This window comes from Nicotiana tabacum, chromosome 16 (genome assembly GCF_000715075.1).
Source record: "Nicotiana tabacum cultivar K326 chromosome 16, ASM71507v2, whole genome shotgun sequence".
In the NCBI taxonomy this organism is placed as follows: Eukaryota; Viridiplantae; Streptophyta; class Magnoliopsida; order Solanales; family Solanaceae; genus Nicotiana; species Nicotiana tabacum.
In genome coordinates this window covers 11,704,646-11,727,077 of record NC_134095.1, presented here as the reverse complement: position 1 = coordinate 11,727,077, position 22,432 = coordinate 11,704,646, and positions in this window count along the sequence as shown.

The following is a 22,432-nucleotide window of genomic DNA, read 5'->3' as shown; positions in this document are numbered from 1 at the left end:
TTAGCATGCATCTTTTTCTTCCATTTTTAGAGACAAACGCATTAGAAATGTAGCCACTTTAGGATATCTTTTTAATAACGAGACAAGCATCGACAAACAAAAATGCACAAGCTGTGGGGGCCCTCTAAATGTATATATTAAAATACTTAGAATTCGGAATAGGCCGTTTAGCGAATTTTACGGCCTTCCCAAAATAACAATACGCTAGTTGCTTTAGGCGCACCTTTAATAATTTAACCTTCTTAAACACGGGTGCTCATTGATGTGACCCAAATCCAAATCTCAATGGAGTCAGAATATGTTGACAACCACGGGTGCATTAATTGTGACGTGGTTCGAGATGTGTTTTCACGACGTTGCAAGTCTATAAAAATAAATGATAGTAATAAAAGCGGTTTAAACTTAATAAAAGCACGTAAGTCATAACATGTATTTAAATCAGATATTTAGCCATTATAACAATTTAAGCGACCGTGCTAGAACCACAGGATTCGAGGGTGCCTAACACCTTCCCTCGGGTCAACAAAATTCCTTACTTAGAATTTCTGGTTCGCAGACTTCATTTAGAAAAGTCGAAAATTTCCTCGATTTGGGATTCAAGATAAACCGGTGACTTGGGACACCAAAAGCCAAACCCTTCCCAAATGGCGACTCTGAATTAAAATAAATAATCCCATTTCGAATATTGTCACTTAAATTGGAAAAACTCCCCTCGCGCATACTCTTCCACATCCACAACTGTCTCTTACCAACTGTCTTTGATGCAATCTCTTACCAACTGTCTTTGTGGATGTTGTATTACGACTAAAGTCGAATTTAGGAGTTTGAATTCTTACAACTGAGCTCTACTGCATGATCTACAATAAGAAGAAAGAGTGACATACCTAAATGCCCTGTAGCCTCCTGCTTATAAGTGTGGTGCGCAACACACCCATAAACAAGACTCTACTAGACACGGCTTGTAGACACCCTAGGACAGAACAGCTCTGATACCACTTCTGTCAAGACCCACACCGAAGGGCCGCGACAGGCACCCGGTGCCTTACTCAACTGAGTACCAACGCAACATATCTTTCTTATCATATTATCATGAGTAAATGAGCTAGAAAAACCATCATGAGATAACAAGAATAAAACATAAGGGAATACTCAACATATGAAGACCCAACATGAAATACAAACTAATATATGTGACATACGGGCCTATAAGACCGACATGACCATTAGTAAACTCGAAACATAGTCCGACAAGGCCATACAATTATCCATACACCTGACATCTGTCTACAAGCCTCTAAGAGTATATAAAATCATAAAGGTCGGGACAGGGCCCCGTCATACTAATCAATACATATCCAAAGCATACTGACCAAATAGGCAACTCCGAAGCAATTGGAATGCACCAACACCTTTGCTGAGCTGATAGCCTACTAGGAGGACTGTCAAGCTATCAATCGGGACCTGCGGGCATGAAACGCAGCGTCCCCAGGCAAAAGGGACGCCAGTACGAATAAAGTATCGAGTATGTTAGGCAGGAAAGCATAAACAAGAACAATAATGTAAAGAGAGAGATATAGGAGATACAACCTGTAACATCTGAGTGCCTCTAGGGGTTACTGATATGAAATGCATAATACATATATATACATAAACTTTTTAAAACATTTGCCTCTGTGGGCATCATCATCATCATATCGTACCGGGCCTCAAAGAGGACTTGGTAAAAGCGCACCCGACCATTATAAGGTTCGGTAGAATCATACCCGGCCACGTGGAGCTCGGTAAACCCAACTGATCAGTGGTTGCACAATAGGTGTCGTACCCGGCCGATTATAGAGCGGCTCGGTAGAATAAAATAGATATTATATATAATGCATGCTAGACTCATGGAATCACCTTCTAAACCTTTTGGAGTGACTTAAGAACACTATGGACATCCATACCCTCAATATGAACCTTAGTAGGATTCAAGGATCACACACACTTGCTTAGAATAATTTTATAAGGAAAGAACAACATGGACAACCTTAGTTGCTAGGAGTAGAGTCATTATGAAATAACATATCGTTTTTGTTTATTTCATTTTAGATCTTGCCAAAAGAAAGAAGAAAGTGCCTTAACATACCTTAAACCAGTTGAGTCCCTAATCCCTTCCAATCAACTCTTCAAACAAGTCAACTCAATCTATCATAGTATAAGGAAATTCAAAATCAGTGCTGAGCAAAGGCTAAGTCTATAACTTAAGCTAGTAGCTCGTTTACGTAAATTTGGGCAGCATTCCCTTGTAACAAGGGCCTCCTCCAATACCATATACCAACAACAATTACCATAGCAATCTATCAATACATAATTATCAATATCAAGACACCATATAACAACAACAAGTCACAACTACATTACGACGAGCGGCAAGCTCCGATTGGAATCCGTATACCCCTTATCAATCCTTATAGACTTCTTACTTCAACAAAAAAGTATCATTAACATGATAATGAAGTCATTAATCAATGATTCCAACCTTATACCATATATTTATAACAACGAAAATAATCTACAACTTCAACTATCCTCAATTAGCAACTTTATTCACTAGTTCATGTCTAGACCATTCATTTAACTTAATCAACATCAAGATAACCTTAGGCAAAAGCAAGATCACAATATACATACCTTATACAGTAACTTCAAGTCAAAATCCAAGTTATATTCAGTTTACAACAACCCTTAATAGCAATACAACACCATCAAATTGACTTAAGCTAATCCAAGTATTATCTTATAGTTTATCATCCTAACAACTTAACCAACATACAAGAAAGCTTAAGCACAATTAGTAGGCTGTTATAATCACCTTAGACAGCAGAAACAACTTGGAATTTCATCCAAATACAGCCCACAACAATCCTCAATGACAACACAACCTCAAAGAGGTATTGTTCTTCACTAGAACTAAGTTTTGATGTTGAAATATGGTGTAATCACTTCAAACCCTTGTGGTATATGTTTAGGAGGGTTAGGAGAGGTTTGGAGACGAATTTTAGTTGAAAAATGAGCAAAAATAGGCGTCCAAATCGCTTATAAATTGAAGTAGGTCAACCACCGCCTAAGTGGGTCCCATTGGGAGCTGCTTGCGCAGTCTCGCAAAAACGCGAATATCTCTCTACTCCGATGTCGTATTGACAAAAAGTTTAATGAGTTAGAAACTAGACTTGTAGACCTTCAATTTGGTAGGTATAACACCCCATGATTCCAAGTTTATTTGGATAAATTCGCAGATACATTTGACCTAAAATTCAGCAAATTTATGAATGTAACTTGTGATGACCTTTGCCAACTCTTGTTCCACAATTTGCTTGCTTTCAAAATGTAGAAAATGAATATCATACGACTAAAATAACTCATAGAATAACCTCCTTATCATGTTAATAACCCTAGTCTCTCCCCAAAGTACATGTTATAACATTCGAAACTTGTCGACTTTCGACGAAACTTATTTTCTTCAATTGGTTTAGCTTCTAAGATTTCCAACCCTCTTGGTACTCGTTATTCATGATCTTAAATATTTGTAACCTCCAAGGTAACATGATTAACTTACTTTATTTGCTTCCAAATAGAATCTCATTTCCGAGCTTACATCAATGACTTACGACGCACTCTCACGTATGAAAACTTGGGGTGTAACAAAAAGCTTCTTTCCCGCGACAATATTTGGACACTGAGGTTAGTTTCCATAGGTGTCGAGTCCCTTAGAGCTTTATTCGCATGCTTGAGCGCATTCCCTTTCTATTAGTAAGGTTGTCAAATTTCATGTTTGCTAGATAGAAAGAAGGCAAAGAGCGCAATAATGTAATTGATTCTAGTCAATCGTTTAGTTCGCCTAAAGCTTAAAGAATGTAAAGTTACCACATCAAGTCAATGACTGCCACATGTCATAAAAGACTCTCCTACCTGAAAGGATCTTAATCTATCCAAATAGCCCAGAAACAGCCATCAAAAGGCCTAAACCCTTCCGAGCAGACGAGGTCGACTCGGTGACCGAGGGCTTGCATGGAGGTGACATTGCGACCACGGGCTTGGATGTCACTTCAACATTTCTCTGCTTTTGTGAGGCCTGAGTGAAGGCATATATGTCAACCCATTCCCCAGTCTCCCGTGCTGCTTAAGTAAGTGTGTGACTCCTTTAGAGTTCCCCTGAACGGAAGGAAGGAAATATATTTAGAAATTGTTATTTACCTTAGTTATTGCGGGTTTCGGGGAAATATGGAATATGTGCTAAAAATGCCTAGACTTCAAGTCAAATTTGAATAAAAATTGTTATGCCACATTGTGTTAAAAGCCTCTATGTGTCTTAGATTCTAAATTGCTTATGTGTGCTTAAACGTTATGAAAACAAATGCCTTGTTGTTGGAAATCAATGATGATAGTTGAAAGCAAAATCTGAAATATGAGATACAAAGCGAGAAATACTGAAATGTAAAATGTGAAATACGGACAAGTGCCAAGAATGACTTTATAAATAAGGTCACTCGTGCTAACGTATTGAAAGATGGGAAAGAATATGAAGTGAGATGATTGATTGAAATTGTGAATATGGTGGATGACTCGAGTGAGATGGCCTAGCCGATCGGGCCGTGATCGGATGTCATGCCACACACATGGTGGTAATTGTGGATATGGTTGATGTCTCAAATGAGATGACCTAGACGATCGGGTCGATATCAGACTCCGTGTAAGAACACAATAATATTGTGGATTGTGGCATAATTGGCACTAAAGACCTCCCAACCTAAAACCATGGAAATTACTTGAAAGCTTATGTGATTCTTAATTTGATTTTGTGGTGTTGATTAAGACTTCTATTGATTTTATGATTATTTCCTTCTTGTATTGTTATTTATTCTAACGAGATGGTGTTTAGTTATACATACTAGTACCATTCAATGGTACTAACGTCCTTTTTGCTGAGGGCACTATGTTTTAAATGGATGCATGTGGCTCCATAACAGGCAGTGTTGATCAGCGTTAGTGGTACATCCACCTCCCAGCAGTCTTGGTGAACCCCATTTCATTTTGGGGTCATACATCTTTTGTTCCTTATGTATTGTACTTGAGGTATAGCCGGGACCTTGTTGCCGACATTTTTGTAGTACTCTTTTATATCTATTTAGAGACTCTGTAAATATAGTGTGGATTATATGTATATGGGTGTTGGAAAAGTCAAACGAATCATATTGTGTTTTGATCATTTATGCCACTTCATACTATGAAATGGTGTTTATTTGGAGACATTAACTAATGAAATAACTAAGGGAAAATGACTTGGAATTGTATTCATGATCTCCTTAATATCTAATTAATGAAAATGTGTTTTCTCTTAATTCATGAGCGAGTTGGGTAGAAGCAATATAATAGGCTTGCTTAGCAGGGTTCCTCGGTTGAGCATCGGTCGCGCTCCCCGAGTTTGGAGCGTGAAAATATTATTCCTTGGTGAAGGGAAAACCAACTTCTTGTGGAGAAGTACTTGCTGATCCCTGAGGCTGTGAGGAAGAAGAACATGCTTGAGTATGAGTGCTAGAGTTTCCTTGACCCTACAAGCCTTCAGCAACTTAGCTCATATTATACTGATGTCCAAGGTACATAGGCATGGATTGCATTGCATATGTTGTATTGATAAGTTTTGAGAGACATGATTGGTATACAAAGGTACAACATGGCTAGGTTCTACCATTTCATTGTAAGCACCAACTCCTCTTTTCTTTTGAACTTATAATCTGGTGGATACCGTATTATATTGTAGTAATTTTCCTTACCGTGACCTTTTATTTTACAGAACTCACACTAAACATTGTAACTCTTTCTAAACTTTGGATTGAAGTTAGGCTTAGTACTATCAATGGAGTCATAGGCATTTGTGTTTATAGTAGGAGCATATTCTAACACTCCAGCAGAAGCAGCTATAGCTCTTTCACTCTCATCACTCGTGAGCATAACATAAGCTTGATTCACTGTAGGTAGGGGTTTCATCATAAGAATTTGACTACGAGCTTGTGAGTAAGAATCATTTAGGCCCATTAAGAATTGGTACACCTTCTATTTTCGTAGATGCACAATAAACTTTTTTGTCTTAACACAGTCACAACCGGGTGTAGGTACTACAGATTCAGACTCATTTTAGAGATCTTTGAGCTTTGAATAATAAACAGAGACATATGCAGTATCATGATTTAAGGTGGCAATTTCCTTGTGCAAATTATAGCTACATGTATCATTCACCTTATCAGAACATTCCTGCAGATCCATCCATACTACCTAAGATTGGTAGCATATGCAATGCCACTAATTAAGGTCAGATCCACTGAATTCATCAACCAAGACAACACAATTACATTGCACCTTTCCCATTGATACTAGTACTTCTCACGAACCACTCATTTGGCCATCTGCCATCAACAATCTCAAGCTTATTATAGTCAAGTAGTGTAATTTTTATAGATCGATGCCATAGGGAGTAATTGTTGGTGCCAATCAACTAAAACGAGATCAATGAGATTTCACTCGTATCGCTAGGAGCTAAGTGCAGAGGATGAGTGACTATTATTGTCACTCCTTCCTCAAATTCATCATCCGATGATGCATGCAAAGCATTTTTTGTAGTAACAGTTGCATTTTCATGAGACAAATCATCAATCGCCATTGTTGAGCAAATCCAAGTTTTTAACCAGAAAATTGAGGTCACAATTCAGAAAATAGAGCAGAGAATAAAGTGAGAAGAAGATGAGGATTGATTTTTGAGCTTCAATTTCGAGCTTGAAGCTCTGATACCATGCTGAAGTTTGGTGATTTAGCACAACAGAAATCCTAGCTACGAGGGAGAAGAGAATGAAGGAAGAAGGGAAGAAGAGGGAAGTTATCTGAAAAAGAAGAAAATGAATGGAATTGTGAAATTGTATTCACGTTCTGATGGTACATCTCTTTTATATATTTATATTATATACGCGCACACGCACACATGTGTGACTTAACAACTAATATAACAAACTAACTGAGTAAGCACCTCATTAACCACTAACTACCTAACTAATCAACCATACACAAATAGACTAAACTACCCTCATACTCAAGTCACTCCTTTCTCCTCAACAATATGAAAACTACACTGATTATAGGGGCGGAGGTAGAGTATTCTTTACTGGTTCGGCCGAAGCCAGTATAGCTTTTGTGTTTACCTTGTATTTGTATTAGATAATCTATTAAATTATATTAATATATAATTACGAATGCAGTAACTAAGACATGTTATGGGTTCGGTATCAAGTTCAGAACTCACAAACTTGAAAACCTAGCTCCGCATCTGGCATATTAATTATAATTTTAACAGTATCGAGCTTGTTTGAAAATGAAAACAAGATGTTTACGAATAAACCTTCACATTAAAATCAAGTTCCCTGATGCACACTATAGGTTGAGCGGTTACTGGTACCTAAATTTTTTAGCAAAAATTTCATGTATACTTGTAAATATCTTCAAGAAATAGTCAGCTATTTGCATAACCCCCGTACCAATCTTTTAAGAGCAGTGATAAATTTATATTGAATGTCATGATCAGTGCTTTAAAAGGCGTGGGCATAAGGCGAGGCATTTTACATATGCCTCAGCGAGGCATAAGCCTCGAGGCACGGGGCGTAAGCCCCATAGGTATTTATTTTTTCATATTTTATAAAATAATATAATTAAAGTAAATATTTATAAACATGTAAAATTGCATAAAAATTGAAGAAAACTATAAATATGTGAAGAAATATATATATATATATATATATATATATATATATATATATATATATATATATATATATATATATATATATATATATATATATATATAATATAATATAATATAATATAATATAATATAATATTTGGTTCAATATATAATATATATATGTGCTTCATCCCCACAAAAATTAGTCAAAATAATCTATTATACGCTACGTACAAGCACACATAACTTGAGTCGAAAAAAATAAAGTTTTCTACATGAAGGAACAAAAAGGATGACTAACCTGCAATTTGAACTTTGAACTTGCTGCTCTGAAGGAGAATGGAGTTCTCTTTGTAAAAAAAAATTGAATATTTATTGCTTTTGGGAGATATTAGCAGACTAGCAGACAAGATAAAGAATTGGGAAAGACCATGAATTAGGGTTTCAATCAATAAAAAAGGTCTTGACTTTTAAATTTAATACATTTTAGTTCATTTTTAAAACTTTTGAGTAATTACAAGCCGACTTTTGAGAATTTGGGTATTATATGAAGGACTTATTCAACAAATTTTATTTTAATTTGAAAAAGTCTCTGGGGCTTACGCCTCACTATAAAAACGCATCTCGATCGCTCGAGCGTACGCCCCGAACGCCCGAGTGTACGCCCCGTATGCCTGAGCATACGTCCCGAATTGCTGGGCGACCTCTTGAGACTTTTGCCCCACACCATCGCCTCGGGACATTTTTGGTGTGCCTCGCCTCAGAAGTTCCCCGGAGCTCGCCGCAAACACACATTTTAAAACACTGGTCATGATGCCGAATCCTGAGTCGCCTCCGTCGTCACTAATAAAGTACAACATATAATCAAATGAACAGACGACACCTCGTACCAGAATCAGTAAACCATAATAAATATATAGGAATAAAGCGACTTGCATTATGCACTACAAAAGTGAAAAATGTTGCATGTGTCATTGTGTGTTAGGACAGGTGTTCATTTCTTGTCCATTATCAGTAATATATATCCCTGTACAAATCTTCACGTTGATAGTGGGAGATTTGTTTCCATAAATAGGGAAACAATATGGAATAATTGATTTCGTGACTTTCATTTATGGTAAGTTTTATTCGAATTGCCCAGCTTGTGAGACTTATAAATGTGACACTAAATTAAACATCCAGCTATTTATGAAGTACAAGACCATTTATAGTGGATTTTTGGAGAATGTAGCTTTTCAAGTCTTTTGTTTTCAACGTGCTCTTTCTCAATGCTATTACTTAATGAGTTGATATTACTTCAATTCCATTTTACAATAATAAATAACTAAATAACTTATAGTATCAAAAAAAAAAATCGACGAGCTAATGTAGAATAGCTCTTTTGCTTAAAAAGATTTGCCTTTTACAAGAGATTACTCTGTTTTTCAATAAAAAGTTTACTCATCAATCAATCATGTATAATTATGCGCAAAAAGAGGAGTAATGTATCGTATCATTTAGTGGTGTTTCATATATATATATATATATATATATATATATATATATATATATATATATATAATGATTGTGGTATGATAAATATGACCGATTTACCCTAAATTAAATATTTCAGATTCAAGTTCTGAAAATAAAAAGTGTACAGAGCACTTTTTTTCCTTAAATAAATTTTACATGATGCAAACTCGAATTATCCGGGCTCTTAAACAATATCGGACATCGAATTTTAAAAAGAAAAAAAAAAAGAGACAAACATGAGGCACTCGAGTACATCCCTAGTTCGTAAACTTTCAAGAAATATATAATTTTAGTTGTTCCAAAAACAATAAGACAGGATATATATATATATATATATATATATATATATATATATATATATATATATATATATATATTTAGCTAGCAAATGTAATTAATTTTGGCCGACCGGCCAAATGTGTAACTTGGCGAAAAAGTCCTTCCCTAACTTTTTCGAAAAAAGCCACTTTTGTGGGCTACCACGTCATATGAAGTTGGGCTTAGGCTTAAAATAGGTAAAAATTGCACGGGGCGCCCTATTTGGTCGCCCCCATTTAACATATACTTATTTTTTAAATTTTTTTAATTTGTACTCAATTTTTAAACAATTTCAGCCCCTTTCTCCCCCTCTTTCTCCTCCTCCTCCTCCTCCTCCTTCTTCTTCTTCTATTAACAACTGAAAAGCACTATGATTAATTCTCTAATACTACCACCATGTTAAGAGAAATTTTCATTCTGTTTTTAACATTGTATTGATAGAATTTTTACATTAGTTGAATGCAATGGTTGCAGCAGTAGATTTGGAATTTGTTTCTGTAGAATAGTAGTACAAACAGATCAGGAGAATAATATCAGTTTTTTTATTTATTTAAGGAGAGGACTGAAAAGGAGGATCATAGTTCTCTTGCCTTTGTACTTGTCTGAATGGTAAAGTTCTTAATGTGTTGCAGTGTCAGAACGAACATCTTTGGATTATTAGTGTTTTGTGTAACATCTGTTGGATAATTGATTGTTGACTTGAAATTTGTGAAATGTTTCAGTGCTGATTCGATTTTTACAGATAGAACTTAAGCTTTGCCATTTATATTTCACTATTCCTGCAAAATGTTATTTCAGTTTATATAGTGCTGAAGTTTTTACAAATGAACTAAATAATTTCAGCATCTTCTACTGAAGTTTTTAAAAAAGCTTATCCGGGACAAAAAAACTCCAGTTTATTTAGTGTTGAAACTTTTACAAATGAACTAAATAACTTAAACACTTCTGCTGAAATTTTTGAAAAAGCTTTATGACAAAACTAATGAATCTAGGACAAAAAAACTTCAGCTATTTTAGTACTTAAGTTTTTACAAATGACCTAAATAACTTCAGCATTTTATTCAGGACAAAAAAACTTCAGCAATGCCTTTACTACTTCAGGCCCGTCTACTAGAATGCTGAAGTTTTGCATGATTGTCTTTGCTGCTTCAGCCCTGTATGCCGAAGTTACGCGAAAAAGTGGGTACGCTTGCAATGTTTTTTGCAAAGTGAACACAAATTAAAACGTGACCCAAAAAGCGGGTATAGATGTAAATCCTTCGATCTTCTTCTACTATTAGAAGTCTCTAGATAAATACACCACTATGATTGCGACAGATGTCACCAGCTGGCTTGAATATGACGACCACGAATTTTTATTGTGTTTCCCCTTTTTACAATCTCCTGCAAATTACTAGTAATAAAATTCAATATTGTAAATAGAATTAATACAGTAAATGTTAAAAGAGGCTCATATATATAAATTGAAACAAACAAAAGGCAAATACTCCACTATTCTTATAGCAATTTCTGATCTTACACTAATAAGGTAACAATTGCATTTTTAGCTGACGCTAATTTTTTTATCAACAAGTTCAACATTCGGGAAAGTTTTTGATATAGGAGAATAATTAAACTAGAGACTAGGACAGCTCGGTGTAAAAAATATATCATATTACGCAAATTTAGTGGAAGGGCGCACCCTAAAGATATGATGTGCCTAACTTAATGTAAATATTAGTATCTGTTTCCACGGATTGAACCCGAGACATATATATATATAGTTCACATAGAAACAATTTTACTGTTGCTTTAAGGATCTCTCAACTAGGGAGCATTTATGAAATTAAAGTTGCATGTTTTTTCAATTTGGATTCTCGAATGTGATTAAGGCAATTTAATTACAGTAGTATATAAGGGAAGTTATACTGCCTTTTTTTATATTTTTCTTCTTTAATTAAATTAACGGAAAGGGCCAAAACTATCCCTATCGTTTGCTAAATGGTTATAAACACCCTCCGTCCATCTATCCAAAAAATACACTCCGTCCATCTATCCGTTCAAAAAACACACGAAGTTAATTCTATTAACAAAAATACCCCCGCGACTAACGACAAAACTAGTGAGTCTTTCATTTAATGACGTGACAATTTTTAATTGGGCCACGTGGCATTATTGACCAAGAATCAAATATGGGTCTTATATTTACCCATTTACCTGGTCCGACCCTATTTATTTGACCCGCCTAATTATTTTCTTTCTTTTTCTTTGCTTTTTTTTCCTGTCTTTTTCCTTATCACCCAACACACCAACTCTCATCTCACAAAGTATTTTTAGCGTTTCTTTGTTGAAACAAATCTTTCTTTTGTGTTTGAAAATATGGCTTTAGCTTTCACTTCATCTGCAATTCATGACTCTTTGTCCTCCTCTTCTTCTTCTTATGAACATCCCAAAGGTAACCCTTTACTTTTTTTTTTGTACCTTTTATAGATTCAATCTTTATCCTAGAATGTGATAATTTCAAGCTTTTTAGCACCTTGATTTCAATTTTCTTGTGTGCTTGTAGCAGTTATATATAGTTATTTTTTCTCTGTTATTTCGTGGCTCTTTTGTCTTCTTATGAACAATCCAAAGATTTTCATTACTTGTCCCTTTCAAAGTTTCAATATTTTTCTCCTAGATTTGATTGATATATTTGGACAATTTTAGCATTTGGGCTAAATTTTTTTGTTTCAGATTTTTGGTTTGTTTTGATCCTTGTCTTCTTATTTAACAACCCAAATGTATCTGTTGATTTTCCATTTAAGAGTTTCAATACTTATCCTGAGTTTGATTGGAAAAATTTCAGAATCTGGTTTGAATTTCGGTTTATTTGATTTTGGGTTTTATCTATTCTTTAATTAATTTGTTATTGTGTGTATGCAGTGTCCCAATTGGAGAAGAAGAAAGGGGGAGGTCAGATGAGGGGGAATGAGTGTGATAGATACGAATAAGGTAAATGGGTTGAAATAATATCCATTTTTTGTTCCAGTCAAAGATTGCCACGTGGCCCAATTAAAAATCGCCATGTCATTAAATGAAAGACCCACCATTTCTGCCAGGGGCGGATTTAGGGAGGCGCAAGGGGGTTCATCCGAACCCCCCTCGCCGAAAAAATACACTGTATATATAAGGCAAAATCTGTTTTTTACCTCTATATATTAAGTTTTGAACCCCTTTAACACAATCTAAAAGTGTAGTTTAGTGGTCAAAGGGGTTCAAAATCTACATAAAGTCATGAGTTCAATTCCCACTAGATACAATTTTTTTTTTTGAACCCCCTTCGTGGAGATCCTGCCTCCGCCGCTGAGTTCTGCCGTTAGTCGCGGGGGTATTTTTGTTAATAGAATTGACTTCGTGTGTTTTTTTGAACGGATAGATGGATGTAGTGTATTTTTTGAACGGATAGATGGATGGAGTGTATTTTTTTGAACAGATAGATGGACGAAGGGTATTTATAAACCATTTAGCAGACGATAGAAATAGGTTTTGGCCATTTTCCGTTAAATTAATAGCCTAATGATAGTTTTTAGCAGCTACATTGACTGTTTCCTGATCTCCATTGCTTTCTATTCTGATCCAATATAAAGATTCGCCGGGAAGAGATATAAACACAACCACACAAGTTATCCTACATGCAAAAGATATCCACGACAATATTCTTAAAGTTGCGTTTTTTGAACACATATTTTTCTTTATTTTATTTTATTTTATTTTTCTTGTGAACGCTGCATGTATTTTATTAGATAGAGAAGATGAACTTATGCTAAAACATGATATAACTACAAAAAAAAAAAAAAAATAGTTCGCTAATCTGTTGCTAAATTACTTGTAGCTAACAATTTTTTTGATAATATATCGCTAATATATATATATATATAGCTATAGAATTTGTCCGTCACCAATTTTTTAGCTATAGAATTTATCTGTCATCAATTTTTTTTTTTTTTTTTTTTTGTATCGTAAGTACTGCATTAATCATGCAAATTGAGTAGTTTAATCTTAAACCGTGAGGAATGACTTCAAGCTGTCCAGCATGCAGTATTGCTTTATGGAAATAAAGGAGAAATAAGAGGAGTGACGTGCCTAATAATAAAGGCAAAGTTGCCCAAAAATTGATTGATCAGACGTTTTTCCCCTCTCCTTTTTAAAACTCTGGTTTGCTCTTAGGAGTCATTTGATTGATTGTATTAGTATAATTAATCCCAAAACAAAATCTTACATAACATAACTAATAATGCGACATTTTCATTTAGTTGATTCCTTAAGGAAAATAATCGCTGCTGAACTAGATCAGTATTTGGTTGGCTGCATAAGAAAAAATAATAACCGCATAACAAATGTGTTTGGTTGGCAATATTGTTTGCATTAAGTTTTGCAAGATTAATTTATGTATTGTTGTTTGGTTGGCGATATTAAAATATTACTTATCTGCATTATGTTTTGCTAGATTAATTTTGCGTATTATTGTATGTAGCATAGAATACAAAATAAGAATGTATATTAGCAATACAAAGATTAATCTATTTCAAGACGCAAATGCCATCAAATGCAGAGGCGAGTGCAATGTATCGGTACCGGATTTAACGGAACCCAGTACTTTTGACGCAAAGCATAGATTTATGTGTAAAAATTTACTAATATTATAATATATAGCAATATGAATCCATAATTTAAAAAATACAATGGGTTCAATACTAAAAATCTTAAAGTTTGATCTCATAAAACTTACATTTATACCTATATTACAATTCATTTGTAATAATTTACTACAACAATTCCTTCATTAATATAAATAATTCTTTCATTATTATTCATCGCATAAATAATTCTTATATTATAATCCATGCTTAGCTATAATGTGAATAAGATCCATAAGAGTGTCACGATAATTTTGTTACGAAACTATGCAAAATATATATTTTGTGTTAAAAGTTGGTTGTCAAGTAAAACATCATACCTTAATAAGATCATTTCTTTTCTATCTAACAAAATTTGTCGGTATTATCATCATTATTATGAAAACCAATATTGTGATATTTTTGAGAACAGCTCATTAGTCTAACTTTATGTCTATTATATGGCCTAAAGCTTGTTTTTTCGAAGGTTTTTGCGTGCTTACGTCTCCCAAATAATCCAATAACGATAAATAATTAGTGGACAAATGATAAACTTTACGCCTCTATCTCAGCTGAGAACTACGTTGTCAGTATGTGAGTAAAGAAACAGTATTTATTCTAAAGTATATGCTTTTTCGATCTGGCATTAACGTCAGTACTTCAAGTTCGTTAAAATAATTTGAAAAGTAATATTTTATATTAACAAAAATAAAGATAATCAAACTTTTATAATGAAGTTTTAAGTTTGTAAATTTTTATGTTTTAATGTAAAGCTTGCTATGGGGATATACAAAGCCTTAACTGAGTTGGATACGTAAACATAAAAAGAAAGCATCTGAATCATACTTGAAAAAAAAATAGAATTAATTAAGCTGTTCGTTAGCATTGGCATTTGATAATATTTCTTTTCTGTGGCAGTTAAAGTACGTACAGATAAATTAAACTCCCCGTTCCATATTCCCTGGTCAATAGTTATTTTGTTCTATAAAATAAAGGATACAGTGTATTTAACAACAAATTATGATTCGTATTATTCAACACCAGAGCAAAAGCGGTTCCTTTTTCCCCTCTTTTATTGAATGGATCTAAGTTATATACATTAAAAGTATAAAAAACATTATCGTATAAACATAGTTTAACTTGCGATAATATGTCATTTACTATTTTTATCAGGTTAATATTTAATACTTATTATAAAGATTAATTATAATTAAGTAATAATGATCTTGTCATATAACTAATAGTCAGTGCACTGAACTCAAACAATGGGTGTTGACGATCAAAATGGACTGGAGCTACTATGAACTAATTCATTGGGAGACCTATATATCCCTTCGAATATATAAACTGGGGTTGCCCGTTTCCTCTCGATGTGGTAAAAGATTTTACAAGAATATAAAAAAGGCTTGAAACAATCTCCTTCACATCTCCTCCCTTAATTAAAAGATTTCATAAATTTCGAGTAATCAAGTATTTGCACGTTCTTTATTATAAGCCTTACGCGTAAACCTAAACTGAGTCTCAAATTAGAAAAAGTGACATGATTTTCGTCCGGCTAATTCCAAGAATGAATATTAAAGATTGTTGTTTGCCCAACTTAGGAGCAGCTCAATATAAAGAACAGGTTTCGTTAAGTCCCTAAATTACTGCTTTTAACTAAGCAAAGTATAGTGCGGAAGATTTTTGCTGATCATTATCCAAAACGATCAAAGGTGTATTCGTAGAAAAGACTTACGTGTTTACACCAATCCGATAAATATATGATATATATCTTTATGTACGGCGTTCTTAACTATACTTAATGAAATAACATTTTAACCTCAATTCATCACTTACTCATAGTGTTTACCCGTAAAACGGTATAGTTGAATTTGTTGCGTAATTTATAAACAAGCAAACTAATTTGATCCCAAAATGATAAATAAATTAAATAAAAAAATAAGACTTAGCATTGAAATCGAGAGAAATAGCAAGCAGTCTGGTTCTGGTAGCGAGGCTTCCGAAGGCAGCTATTAGAACAATATTAGACAGAAAATAAAGTTATATTATTTAGCTTGAGAATAATGTGTAGCATAAGTTTTGCCAGAGATTTTCTGTGTTACAATGATTGTTGAAGTCACTATTTATAGTTATACCTAGGGACCAAGTCCTAGGATCAAGCCTCTCTTAAATGACAATAAAGGGGCCCATTGATAAATATGTAACAACAGGCCATGAATGCCAAAATTCTCTGTAATGACTACATATTTAATATTCTGTAATATTCTTCATTTAATGTTAGTTGGTGACAGACATTCGTTTCCTTCCGTTGACCGTGTTCCCTTCGGGATCTACCCGGTACTAAGCTAGTGTCCTCGGTCTTGATTTCTTTTCGATTTATCTTCTGCTTGCCTCCGGTTCGACGTGTCACGCAATCATCCGAGCATTTAATATAAACCAATTTTACCCTCTATAGATAGTCCCCCTGCTTTCCGGTGATACATCTTTGTGTCTTCGGGAAGTTGGTGAAGATTTCTTTCTTGGCGAAAAATTTTCCGAACCCTTCTGAACAGTTTCTAACGCTTGTTAAGACGCACGTCTCCTCGTATTTAATACCACAAACACGTGTTACCCCATGATTTAGCTATATTTCTGTCGGTTCTCGAGGTAACCATGACCATGGTTTTAGTCGGCTTTACCTTTACATATACACCTCATTCTTCTTCTTTCACTTCTAACAACTTCATAAGCTTTCTTAACCTCTTTGCATTTAACTTCCTTCTGCTTTCATCTTTCTCTTATCTTCTTCAAAAAGCTCTATCATCTCCTTATTACTATGGCTCCCCTGCTAAATCTTTCAAGAACTCTGATTTTTTCTTCAATGGAGGTCCGAAGAGGAGAAAAGATAAAGAAGTTAATGTTGATGCTGATCCTCCCACGGTGAGTACCATCATACCTAAACATCTAACACTGTCAAATATTTCGAAGAGAAGTTCCTCACTTCAAACCTTCGAACTTGGGCTGTTGGTAAATATCCTTCTTCTATTCGCCTTTCCAGTACTCCTGCTGTGAAAGAGGACCGTGAATGTCGTGCACTAAATATTATTGTTCCTGGCCTGGTGGAGCGGGTAACCTCACTAAGAATGGGTTTACGTATGTTTACACGTACCCCTTCACTTTGAGCCCATTCTCATTGAGCGTGAGATTTGAACCCGTGATCTTGGAATTCTACCACCGGTATCAAGTTTGCTTAGTACAAGTAGGCCCCTCTGTGTAGCTAACGGTGGCTAGTCTTCAGCGACTATGATTGGAAACAAGGGAGACTCTCACCCTAGCACATATGATGAACCTCTACTCCCCCAATATCTTTCGCGGGGGAGTAATAAACTTCAGCAAGCGTGGTGACTATGCTTTACTTACCAGCATGGATGAAGACAATGAACGTGGATTGATAGAGCGGTTTGTCTTTATTGTTACCAAGGATATCATCCCGGCCACACATCCATCTTCCTCGAATCCTGGAACCGTACACGTAAGTTCAAAATCTATCTCTTTCTATGAAAAAAGGTTGTTTTTATATCATTGCTAACCCTTTTTCTTTCGTTATTTCAACTACACGATGGACACTACCAAGAATTGAAGGCATGTACCGATGGGTTCAAAAGATTATGGACATTACTACGCTAGAGACCCGTTGATGGAAGGAGTTGGCCCCCAAATACAGGTGGAAGGCCAAGTACCATGGTAAAATGACTCTTCTTCACTCCACCTTTATGCTCAAGAAAAACTGCTAACCTTGCCTTTTGTTTGATTTAGGGCTCCCGCAGGGTTCTGTTTCCTGCCCTGAGGAGGATGATTTGGCCGATCCCACAAGGGCTAAAAGGTTGTTGCAAGAGACCTAGACTGGTACTTTCGGGTCTGCTTCCGCTGCAAGCGCTTCTTTTTTTTGGAGTCCCCGGCCAGAGAACAATCAACAAAAAAGGCGGCATTCTTCTTCGGCTGGGGGTAAAAATAAGAAAGCGAAGAAATCCACGTCTGAGACAGCCGCAACCACTATGGTAATTGATGATGATGGGGAAGCTAGTGATGAAGAGGCTTCCCTTAAAAGGAGATAACGGTCTTCATCAACTCAACAAAATGCTCAATCTGGAGAGCTTAAAACCCCAACCGAGGGCGACGTCCGAGCTCGCTGGGAGAAATGGATTTAGTAGAGAATGTTGATTCTTCCTTTCTGCTCATAGTTGTTACTCTCAATCCTATGAGGTCGGATCCCTAGCCTCTTCTGCCTTTGGTTGGTGAGCAACCAACAAATAGGACTGCCTCGGCCGCAGCTGCTTCTCAACCTATAACGCCATCAGCTCTATCTCCATCCACACCAATTATGCCTTTATCACCAGCAACTACTACATCTCCTCCCTCAGCCGCAAATGCCTGAGAGGAGGATGTCCCTCCTCCCTAGTCCCTTGACCATGGGAATTTGGGGCATAACTATTCACCCTCTTCTACATATCCCCAAGGAAGGAGGAGCGTCTCTCTCTCGGTCTTAAAGGAGTTTTAATTGCTATCCTGGCCGGTAGAACTTGCCAACTATCTAAAGCCGCTGACTTCAGAAAAAGATAAGAAGAAAATACACTCTCTTTCAGGTGAATGTATGTTGAATAACGCTATTTACAATGCAGCATCGGTACCGTACTTGTTCTTTTATTGTTTGTTTCTACTCTCTTGTTACAACATGGTTTCTAACTTTGGTATTTGCTTCGCAGGATAACTTCCTTGCTTCCAAGGGCCTTCAGAGATTGATCCTCGACAAATCGGGACTTATGTCCGAGCGGGATCACCTGTTGGCCGAGAGGGACCAGCTTGCCACGCGTCTCCCAGTGCTAGAAGCGAAGGCTGCTGAATCGGCCGAGCTTGAGGCCCGGTTGCAGCAGAGTGAGCAAGTGGTGATGGCTCAGAGTCAAGAAGCCACTCATTTACATGCACAACTTCAGGATGTAAAGGCTAGGTGGGTTGAGTCTCAATATGATGCTCTTGCTTCTACCAAGCGCGAGTCTGCCTCTATTGAACGAGCAAATAATTTGGAGGCAGCTTTGAACTCCAAAGCTGAAGAGGTTGTTGCTTCGAGGAAAATGATCCCAGATGAAAGATAGGTATAAGAAGATCATGGAACAAAATAAGGTTCACATAACCATAAACCGTGATCTCGATCTTAGCCTCAATGTCATGAGATTCGAGCGGGATGGATTTTATGCCGAGGTTGATAGGCTTAAAGCAAAACTTCACCACCAGGGGAATTTCTTCTTTGTTGAAAAAACACACTCTATGTACCATATGAGGAGGAAAACCTTGGAAATGACCAAATCAGGCATTATTGATATCGATGATTAGATCGCTAAGGCCCGAATGTTGGAGTTAACTACTCGAGAGCATCTTCCAGCTCAGCCTGATACAACTGACTCTTCTAGTTCCAATTCCGAGTTTTCAAAAATCGAGGAGGACCTTGAAGAGAATAATGATGAAAGCCAAGATCCTGCGCCGGTGGCATATCCGCTTACTTCTCCTGGGGCATAGATGCCTCTCTTCCCCCAAGTTCCGGTGGCGACGAAGTTTAGACTTTTTGCTTTCTTTCCTTTTGTTTTTTTCTTTTGTATTTTTGTACTTATGCCGTTTGGAATGTTTGATAAATAAAAAAGGACCTTTTGTTTAAGTATTGCACAAAGTTCATTTTTTTGCGTCGAATTAAGTAAGTCTTTGGGTGTGTTTTCTTCCGATAGCTTTTGGGTTCGGAGCATAAACTCTTCTCAAACCAACCCTTTACTATAAAGGTTTCATAAGAGAGAGCCCTCTTATATTTACAGTGCTAATCGAAAAGAACATCTCATGTTCATTCCGGCACTAGCACTTGAAGTTTTTAGTTAACTTTCGAATGATAAAACCAGTTCATCGTTTACACAAGAAACAAGATAAAAATAAAAGGACTTCATTTTTATTCCTTCTGTCTTCAAAGTACATAAGCATTCGTTTTCTAAAAAAATGATATTTGCCAATACATGTGGCTAACTTGTATAACTTGTGTCTACGGGGCTAGCCATGCACTCCCCGGTCCCAATGAGACATTATTGCTCTCGGGTCTCGTAGTACCGATTTTTGTGGCAATCATGTTGCCGTATTCCCGTACTATTCCCCCTCCCCCCAATTTTTGAATGCGAAGTATGCGAACTGGAACATTGGAAGTCTTGCTCCTTTGAGGAAAAACACTTGTGAACAGTATAATAATCTTTGGTCCAATGGCAAGCTTCGTTTCCCGTTAGGAATTTTGCCATCGAGCTAAGGATTATTTTACCATCCCATAGTGGCTTGTCATTTTTTTGCCTTGTCAGTTAAAGGTCTTAGCTCTGTTGATGACGTTTCCTTCGTAGTATGCTTTCTGTTTGTGCCTCATTAAAACCCTTGCTAGAAAAATCCAATTTGGACAAAAACTGGATGAAAGAAAAAAAAGTGCAGCACTACCGGTAACTCTTCGGGCCACTTGCCTGTGGCTGCTTCCGATCTCTTTTTGAGGTTTTGAATAATAACCTTATTGGTTGATTCCGTCTGCCCATTTGCCCTAAGATGGTATGGTGAAGATGTGATTATTTTAATTTTTAGGTCTTCAAGAAATTCGTGACCTTGGAGCCTATGAACTATGGTCCGTTGTCGCAGGCGATTTCCTTTGGTATTCTGAACTGGTGTTGCAACCTAAACACTCACGCAAGTGTACGCGATCGACAAGTAATATAGTAACAAGTAAAGTATCGTTCCCACGAGGACTTGTGATTAACTTATCAACTGATGCAAACTCAAACAATTATCGATTTAAGCTAATTCATTACAAAATACATAAACAACCAACTTAAAACTTGACTGGTAATTTAACAATAATACTACACAAAATTACTACACCACTTATACAATTTTCTTTTAACAATTAATAAGAGAGATATTCCGGGGTCATGAGCTTGCTAGAGATCATGCTACTCTTTTAGCTTAAAGATGATTTATTGAATTATCTAGGTTATTGATTATAGGGTTAATAATACCCATAAGAATCTGTCAATTTCTTATGCGCCTATTCAAGTTAAATTAATATCTATATTTCTATGGTATTAATATTAACTCAAATGCATTTATAAATCCTATTTCTCAACCAAGCAAGGCAATTAAATATAGTTCTATCTTAATTGCGAATCTTTCACCCGATGCCCAGAATTCGGATCTTGCTCTATTTGATTCTATATGCAATCAAGAATTTCCTTTTTCAAATTTAACTCAAGATTCGTAAATAATATTTCACCGTTAGCTACGCAGTAAAATAATTAACAGCAGAATCAAATAAACAACCCATAATGATAAATTCAAGATCATCAATTTAAGCTTCAAACATCATAATCATCTAACACCCATAACCCCAGAATACTTGGGTTTTTAGCTACTCATAATTATACAAATATCAACAATAAAAGTCTTAAACATAATATAAGTAAATACAAGAAGAAAGTTTAGAAAAACTCTTTAAGTTCTTACTTCCAGATTGTAATCCCCTTCTTTTCTTCACTTCAAGATTGAGTCTTCTCTTCACTTTCTCTCTCTAAAATTATTTCTTCCTCTCAAAATCTGATCAATCCAATAATGGAGTGTTTGCTTTATGTAAATTGAGTGGGATTAAGAAGGAATTCCAATTTTACCCCTTAAACAATCTTTTCCGAAATCTGGACTAGCGCGGCCGCGCTAATCCAGTTGTCCCATGCTCTTAATTCTTTTCTTGTTCTTCCACCATAATTAGTTCCGAATGGTTTTTATTGCTCCAAAATGGTTCCAATCATATTTGATTTATGTAATTTAGGCTTCTTTACCTGAAATATATACAATTCACTATTAAAGCCCATAATTCATCAATTAATCACAATATATCATTGGAATATCATCAAGCAGAAGCACAAACAATAGCTAAATCACCTAGATTTCGCTTATTATCAACTGGCAAATTATGTTTTCACATAGAAAATCGACCACTTCGCACTCACCGAGCTTTTGGTAAGGACCTACTTCAACCTATTTAGTGAAGCAATCAGTTAAAATTTTAAAAAAATCTTACCTTCCTGGGACCCGGTGGCAGCGACCCAACTATATCCATCCCCCATTTCATGAATGGCCATAGGGATAGTACTGAATGCAGTAGTTC